Source organism: Gallus gallus, chromosome 15, assembly GCF_016699485.2.
Source record: "Gallus gallus isolate bGalGal1 chromosome 15, bGalGal1.mat.broiler.GRCg7b, whole genome shotgun sequence".
Taxonomy (NCBI): Eukaryota; Metazoa; Chordata; class Aves; order Galliformes; family Phasianidae; genus Gallus; species Gallus gallus.
Window position 1 is genome coordinate 11,741,785 of NC_052546.1, and position 9,469 is coordinate 11,751,253.

Here is a 9,469-nt window from a genome sequence, read left to right on the forward strand (position 1 = left end):
AATGGGAGAATGCAGTGGCACATCAAAGTCATGTAACCTCCTCCCCCTGTCATAGGATTGCACATAAGATAAGTGATGAGCAGGCGGCCCCAGATGGGAGAAAACCAGACCAGATCTGCCACTTCAGGCTGTGCAGAGAAGCGGTAGAATCTCCATTCTGGAGGTGCTGAAGTCTGCACTGGATATGACAGCCTGGTCTTGTAATACCCAGGACATGGTTGGACAGCCTTCAGGAGGTCCCTTCCAGCCCAAGACATTCTGTATTTAGCAGGTTCAGAAGTACAAAACCTGACCAGCTTACAACTAGAACCCAATCCCTTCTGTGGTGCTACACCTCAACAAGCTTTTATATAAAATGAGAGCTCTGTTTGACATCATCTCCTATAGGAGCCGGTCTGGAAAAACTTGAATGGAATCTTCAGGTATTCCATAATTTCCCGTACTTTAAATTACAAATGTGTGACCTTCTTAGGTACTTCTTAGATGCCATGACCATTGTTTTGCTCTTAAGAAAGAACAAAAGCAGTCTGCCACCCACCCCATACCTCGTCACCAGTTGTAGCTGCACCACTGCCCGCGGCCAGCCTGTACTGCTGGTGGGTACGATGACTGTCAAAACCAGGTGAGACCATTTTTGCAGGACCAGAATGCTTTTGAAACTGGTCTCGTGGCTCTTCCTTGTGAATATTCTTCAGACGTTCATTTTCCATGGGGAAAATTGATGCCATGCTCACAGTTCTGTGACTGTATTGAGGAATTACCACTCAGTTTCATGGCTGTTGTAGTGACCAACTGGGATTTCATAGGTAGTTCTAATTTCCAGTCTACTTTAATTGTTGATGCACCTAATTTCTAAATTTAAAGTCCTATGCAAAAGTAGTTCCTAAGGTTTATAACTTTCAGAAAAACTTCTGGAAATTTCTGTCTTTTAGTTCACTTTGCTGTCAGTTCACTATTAAAAAGTTGCATTGAGTGAAATCATGGGTTCTTATGGAATCTCTCCACTTTCACCTTCCATGGAGTGCTGTGAAGGTGAGGGGCTGCTCCGGAGCAGTGTCTTTAAAATAGAGACTCCTTTGTGACCAATTCATTGGCTTTAACAAAGAAAAAGTACGACAACAAAGAACTACCAGTCTACTGTGCTGTTCCACGGGACTGTGGGGAAGAACTGAATAAAAAGCAGTGACAAATGGGTATGTTGCTCTGGGTACGGACTCTGTGATACCAATGAAGGAAAGCTTTCTAAACATAAGGCTGAAATTCATTTTTTTTTTTCCCCAATCATCATTTCTATTCTTAGCAAACATCACGGCCACCTGACAGCAGCTTAAGTCATGGAAGTAAACATTAGGTTTATGTTCTGTTTCACAATTTATAGTGGAAATGGAAACAGCCCAAACAGGAAATCTTTGGTCTTTAGCAACAAAGCTGTATTTATAAAATGATGCTGCTTCCACTTCCCTGTTTTGAAACTGAACCTTAACACAGTAACAAATGTTTATGTGGGCAGACTCCATTTCAGTGCTCATCTACCAGGTATCAAAGCAGCAATCCCCATTGGGTTTTCCAGAGGATATATAAACCTCAGTGCTATTTTAACAAAACCTGCAATGCCCTTCAAAACCGTGGAGCAAGAAGACATCCACTTCCATGGCAGGGCAGCTCTGAAGGCAGAGCAGTGCCCTGCACTGTACCTCACTGGCTGGGGGTCAGGGCTCTTGCTGTGTTTCTGGATGGGTACTGATCAACCAACTGGTGGGCTAACCAAGCTGTAAGAGCATATCTTATCACTTTGATAAGCATATAAAATATGTTCTTCTATCTGTATAAGCATTAGCCTTTTTTTTTTTCTTTTTAGAGAATTTGTTGTTCAAACCTTTCAGAAATGAATGGCACTATCTATTATAGCCAGAACTCACTGCGTAGACTTTGAACAAGAATTTGTCTCCCACTGTCCTGCAACCAAGAATCTGGGGAAATACCTGCTTGAACTCACGGGGTACCTTTGCTTACATCACAGAGGCTGGCTTACATCCAGGATTATCTCTGCTGGACTCCAGCACAGATGTGGGGGCACAGAGCCCCGCTGTTACCACCTGCTCTACACCCAGACATCTCATTTCACAGCTCTTACGGCACTTCCACCACCTCTTCCACCTGCACTTCCCAGGAATGGGTGGATGCACAGGTTCTGCGCACACATACAGGTTCAGCAGGCATTTCATTACAGAAATACCTGTTTCTGTGAGATATTTGTCAGCTACACATCATATACACTGGCAGGCAGTGATACTTATTCCAGCTGGCTCCTTTTAACCAAAGCACACCAGCAGAAAGCTGCTCCAACCCACATGGCAGTGACAGCAGGCCCAGATCCTTCACAAATGACATCTGTTTACCTTACAAAGCAAGTAAGATGTATGCTGAAGTCCTACCAGCTCTTACTTAAATATAACTCTATCAAGGCAGTGTCAAATGGTGGTACAGCTCTGGGCACGAGCAGTGTTGGGAAATGCACCATAGCCACCTCAGGTTTTGGAGAGCTCCCCACCATGTGGTTCCAACTTCCTGACCCCGGTTTTACAGAGCAACACACACACACATGAAGAATGAGAAAAAGAATATGTATTTATAAACTTATAAAGTATTGCTGGGGCAATACTTTACACAGCCTTGGTAAGCCAACCGTTTGGGTTTTGGTTTTTTTTTTTTTTTTTTTTTCCCAATTCCCTGTGGTTTCCTGCAGTGACAGCTGTGGGCTGTCCCATTCATCACATCTGTTATATTCCCTGCGCCAGGCGGTGTCCCCAGCATGAAAAAGCAAAAGTCATGTCCTCTTTCTTCCAGCAGGGGTCACGTTTTGATGGCAAATAAAACTACAGATTGCTAACAGAGCCGGCTCAAACAACCCTAAATGAAGTCGAGCGCTTACCGAGCTGCTCATTAAAGGTCAACCACGCGAACAGGTGTGGGTTCAGTGGTCAGAGCGTTCCACCCCTCCTTGTAATCGGTTTCAGTGGTAATTTCATTAGTGCCTGGGGAAAAGACAAGCGCAAGAGAAGCAGGTGATGGGGTGAGGTACGTCTGGTGGGGAGAGAGGCTGTTAATCCCGGCAGGGTAATGACCCATGGAAGTGCTAAAAGAAAGGTGCAGTGTGTGGCGCTCCTGGCTGCTGGGTTAAGCAGCACTTTGGAGTTGGAAGTAATTGCCCCTGTGCTTCTATCCTGCTTCAAAAGCCGAAAGCGCGTGGAGAAGACATTCTGCTGCAATGACACACACCGACACGCAGCTGGATTGTCCAGCAACGGGTGGTGGGCAGAAAAAGAACATGCAGGGAAGCACTGGTGAAGCAGGGCTGGGTCTGCTCTCAGCCTGACTTTAGGCTTAAATAACAGGGAGCCCAGGTGGGAAACAATGCATAGTTTGGAGTGGGCTTGTCTCATCAGGGCTGGTGTTGTTCTCTAGCGCAGAGCTATGGCAGAGGCAGACAGGACATCCCTCCTGTTGCTAGCAGTGGTGCTGGAGGTTTCCCCATCACTTAGAATCACAGAATGGTTTTGGTTGGAAGGCACCTCTAAAATCATCTACTTCCAACCCCCTGCTGTAGGTAGGGACACCTCCCAGCACACCAGGCTGCGCACAACTCCATCCAGCCTGGTTTCATCCTTCTGTTGGTACATTGCATTGGCTTGTGTTTTGATGGTGGGACTTTGTAGGCAGTGAAACGTTGCTTCCAATTGAAAGAATCATTCTTCCTCTGGCACTCTCACCTAAACATGCAGCATTATTTCCACCAGTGCATTTTTGCACTGAGGTGGCAAAACATTCTCTCTCTAAACAATTTTAACCAGAAGAGAGAACACTGAATGGAAAAAAAAAAAAAAAAAAAGCAAATGAGGGAGAAGGTTCCATTAAAATGTTCCAACTTGAGAATACCCCTTTTGGGGAGTGGGAGATAACCTTCATTCTTCCAGAACACCCCTGGGTTGTTTAGTTATGAAAGCAACCCAGATCACAGAGTCGTGTGTCCATACAGGCAACTTAAACCCTCGAATGTACTCTATAGGTTCTTGATCAGTAAAACCTCTCTTACCTCTGCAAGATTGTGACCTCTCTTACCTTTGCAAGATTCTCATCTGTAGAGTCCTCCACAGAAATTCTTTTCTCATTGATTTTGACACTTGTTGATCTCTGTTCTTTCTAAATACCACAGTACAAGAACCAAGGCCCAGATAAAGAACATATGCTATTTCTAGCCAATGTCTTTGCAAAGGAAAACCTGAAAGCAAAATCTTGGTATAGCTGAGAAGCTCAGAAACTGCTTTTTTCCCCCTTGTTTTATATGTATTGAGAACACAGTGCTTCAGTGCATGAATGCTCAGCTGTCAAGTTGCTGTGCCAAGTAGTATCTTCATCTTCACTGCAGTTATCAGGTAAAGCCCTGCACAGAGCACTGAGCCACATGTCCACCTTTCCTTTCTTTCACATCATGCAGAACACATTCTGCTTCTGTCCTGCAGTCCCAGGCAGCTCTCTGCCCTCTCCTGCCTCTCTCTTTGACATTTAGCAAGTGGCAGGGCAAATGATGCTATCTCAGTTCCATAGGCACTACCACCAGCACAGCCAGTGAGGCACAAGCACAAGGCAGCACAGTACTGATGGAGATGAGGGGCACAAAGCATTAATGTGTAATCCCAGTGTGCCTGAGGCAAGCAGCTGTGGAATGGAGCTGCTGTTCCAAGTTTCTGTGCAACTGTGATCCACCATTTCGGGCCCCTAAACAATGTGTTTCCAGTTATTAAGTCCACAGTGGGACAGGGGAACAGCTCTAGATTTAATAAGCAAAGAAGCAAGGCAGAGAGGAAAGATCTAAACTCTGTTTCTAAGCCTGCCAAAACAGATGTATGGTACTGGCCAAATTGTTGGCTTATTTGCGCTTCGTCTGCCTAAGTCACACTGCTATTGATACAGCTGTCTGCATCCCAGATTCATTGTAAGTGAAAGATTCTGAGGCAGAAGAATGCAGAGAGTTAGTCTGCAAGCTTCGGTCAATATAGTTGATACAAAATTATTCGGTGGAGGAGGACGGTGAAATCTAAAGCATCCTGCACAGACTTACCAAAAGATCCCAGAATGCTGAGTAAGCAGTCAATAAAATAGCAGAAGTAATTCAGATTCATGAGATACATGGTATGAAAACAAGAGATGGCAAAAAGTAGTGTCAAATGCAAGCTCTAAACTACAGTGTAACCGAACATAGAACACAAATTGAGATGAAACATTCAAAGGATCTCAAAGTCGCTGTAGGTATTTCATGGGGGAAAAAAAGCAGCACGATGCCTGTGAGACCTGCACAGGCACAGCTGATAGGATGGGACATGAAGGCATGGCCATTAGGAGAGGGGGCTCCGCTGCTGGGATGGGAGGCACAGCCTTTGGGATGGGAGGAGTGGCCATACAGGCATGAGGCTCGGCGGCTTGTGGTGCTGAGCAGGCCATGGCCTGGTGCTGTGCGGTTCCCCTGTGGCACAGGGCAGTGTGCCAAATGAGAACCTCTTCTATTCATGATGATGAAGGCCTTCCTGCCCAAACAGCTTCATCCTGGACACTTCACGCAAAGGTCTTGTAAAATACAGAGAGCCACTGCTGTGCTTATAGGGTGACAGTGGGCAGGTGCTCCTCCTTCACTTCCCCCTTTCAGGTGGATCGGCCGTTCCTCTGGCTGTGCTGCAGGTAGAAGTGTCTATTGTACATAGGGTTCTGATTGAAAAATTAGCTCTCCACATTCCCAGTTCAGCTGAAATTGGCTGAAATTTTATCATCATTAACACCCCATCAATCCTGTGTGAAACATGCCTGTAGGCCAATAGTAGGGAGGTGTCCATCTGGAATCCAGCCCTGGCATGGATCAGTGTCACCCGGCAATTCAGGGGGCTGTGCTGTTGGGAGAGCAGTCCTGGGGTAACGTTGAGCATCAGAGAACTCCAGGCAGGTAGGTCTTGTGAACTGTAGCCCAATCCTAACCGTAACCATTACCATAACCATAACCCAGGTCTTGTGCTCTGTAGCCCAACTCGTCCCATGGGCCATGCACTGGCTGAGGGAGGGAACTTGGAGCAGAACAACCCACTGCAGTGGGAGGTTACTCATCACTAACAAGAACAAAAATGGCAAATCCTCATTTCATTGCATGATGGTACTGAAGCTTCCAGCAGTGAGCAAGTACGAGCTGAAGAGGGGAAGTCTGAGCCCTAGCTGGTAATCTGAAGAGGAAGCAGAATGGGCATTCAGGAGCTGGCCAAACAGACAGAAGCCATACAGACATGGGGCAGGGAAGGAAGGCTTTCATATACTAAAGGTGTGATGTGTTCTTCCCTTACCCTTACAGAAGGAACTGTAAAACCTAGGGCATTTTCCTTGCAGCCCCAAGCCCTGCTTGAGTGATTGAAAAAAAAAAAAAAAGCAGGCCATGACCGTATTACATCCATAGCACATCTGCAGTGCTTCCAGGGCCTACACAAAAGTGAATAGCCATGCTTATCCAGCTGGGAGCATCATAGCTGCTATGCACAATTTTTCTTATCAGCCTGAACCAAATTCTGAACTTCTCCAAAAAGAGATGTGGGGTTTCCTCTGACCAGGGCAGCACTGGAGGAAGGGAATCTCTTTGAAGATAAGTGCCTCATGGGCTCCCACACAGTGAGCTGGCTGAAGTTTAAACTGTCTACTTCAGAGCAGTGAAAGAATGATGTGCCTGAAATCTCTGAGGTTAGAGTTGCTCACGCTCTCTCTGACTTCAAGACTTTGCAAATAAATTAGAGGGGGGCTGGTTAATGCTAGCCTCACACCCACTCCCACTGCAGGCCTAAAGGTGAAGCATTTCTGGTCCGAAGGAAGGCCTCGCAGTTGTCTCTTGTGCTTCTCTCAACGAATAGCCTGCTTTTCCCAGACATTTTCACTCTGGCAGCTCTTGGCCCTCAACACAGATCAATGGATATAAAGCAGTTATCTGGACACATTTGGACCAGTTCTGGTTCCCTACCTCTTTCTTCTCTCCCCTGCCTTCCAAACAGCCTTCCAGGACTGTTTACTTTGGCGACGCCTGCAATTAAAAAAAAAAAAAAAAAGAGGAACAGTCTCAATGAAAAGGAAAAATCCATTAGGAAAAGCCAGCTGAGTGCTAAAAGGCCCCTAATCAGGGGAAAGTTTAAAGAGCACCGCTCTGAGAGAGGCTGTGGTGCCTTTCCAACACCTTCACAGCAATGTGTGAGGCTATGACATGTCAAAACGAAGCCCCAAACACAGGCCCTGTGCCAAAAGAGCAGGCTTTGTTAGGGCTGAGCAGAGCATGGATGTCCAGGGAGGTGGTGGGCAGGGACTTGCTGTTGAAGAAATTACTGCATCAGAGAAAACGACTGCAATGAAATTCATAAGACTTCTGGCTGGTTTCAGCACATGGATTTGGCTTTTCTTCTCAGCTGATGTGCAGACAGGGGCTCCAAATGGCACCCTGACTGAAGCAGGAATCCCTGTTAGAAGTACCAATGCAGTCAAAGCTGAGAGATGGCAGCAAAGCCAGCTGGGGCAGAAGGGCAGTGCTACTGAGGGATGTGGTGCTGTGGAGGGAGAAATGCCTTCAGAACTGCTGTCTTCCTTGATGACTGTAGAAATGAATTCAGCCAATGGCTGGAGAAAACAGGAAATACAGTTCAGGCTAAACTGCAGATGCTCAGCAGCACTGCCAGCTGCTGATCCCGGGGTGAGAGTGACCATTTCCTCGAGCTGTTCCCACTATCTGGGCTCTGGCTGCTCAGTAGACATGCTGCAGGGAGGCGGCAGAACCCTCTATTTCAGACCTCTTTTCAAATCCATCATCTAACATTTCACAAGCCCACCAAATTACAGGTCTCGAAGCATCGCATGGAAGTCAGTGAACTGTTCCTTTCAGTTCCCACATGAGGAGAGAAGCACATTCTTCCTTCAGGGAGTAATTGAAATACCTGTAATAAATCTGCTGCTCTGCAAACTGCTTTTTTAAAGCTTTACATGCCCACTGCGTTATGATGGCCACAGTCGGGGTTAGGTTTGCTCCCCTCTCCTTCACCTTCTACAGTTCCTAATCCCATAGGTAAACAAACTCAGGCACACTTTTAGCTTATACAGAGTATCAGTCTTTGCCATATAACGCCCGTGTACATTGCAATCCAAAGGTGAGCTTACAGCTCAGGAGAACGTACACCAGGTAACTGTACGATGCTAGTTCAGCCTCTTGTGTGCACTGCACAAGCTGGTTTACAGGCAAACACCTGTATTTGCAGCCTGAAACACTGCCAGGACAGCTTTCAGAATCTGTGCTATGTAGCTGAAGGTACCTCAGTAGATCTATGTCACACCCAAACATGGACCACAGCACGGAGTGGTGTGAAAAAACAAGCCCAGAAGTTCCAGTTGTCACCTGTGAAACATACAGTTGGAAGGTGCTCTGATTATTGAAACCAATACCTTTAGTTTTCCACAGAAGACAAAAAGGGTTGGCTGAAGGATTTGGATTGGTGGTACAGTGCGGTACTGCAGCAAATGGGATCTCTTCTGCTGCTCCAGATAGAGAATGGATGATCAAATGTGAGTGCTCAAAGTGCAGTGAAAACGGAGTTTCCCTGCTAGCAAATAGAAGATAAACTGTTATGGAAGCTACATCCTGAATTCTTCTGTTGTCAGTAACAGCTGTAGAAAGAACCATTACTCTCAGCCAGGCAGACCCAGCAGATAGAGATGAAGTGCCTTTGGATTAACAACTGATTAAACTTTTTGGAACAACAAGATACACACACACACCTACACAAGCTATAAATGCATTCTATGAGACCTTCTTGTTTAGGCTGTGGTGGTTGGATGGGTTGGTGGTATTTTATTTAAAAATAAAGCAAAAAAATCTGTTTGAGGTTTCTAAGTAGTCCTTGTGTAAGGAACTGATCCACAGAGATAGTTTTCAGCCAAAATAGTCTGTAAAGGAAGAAGAATTCTCCTATGCTGATAAACTTTTCTGTTCTCTTGGCATTCTTTTTTGCTGTTCTGCAGTGAGGCATTACTCAGTGGGCCATATGCCAAAGATGCACCAGGCTTGCTCTCTCACAGGGACCTGTACAGGGATTGTAAAACTGTATCAGATTGCTAATAGCTTGTTGTTTTCCTTGTTAAGAGCCTGTTTTAGTTGGGGCAACTACCGCATGCATCTTAGCCTGCCTACAATTCTTCTGATGTAAAACCAAATCAGAGGTATCTGTAGAGCAAGTCTTGGGCTCCTGTGGGCTTGTAGAAATTGTATTTGCTGACGAATGTGTGGAAGGAGGCAGGCAGCTCCCGTGCCCTCCAAATTGCTTTGCCTACAACACTGTAAAAGTATTTGACAATCTCCTGGGCTGACAAATGGAATTACTTAGGAAATCTCTCTCTGATTTCTGATGGAGGA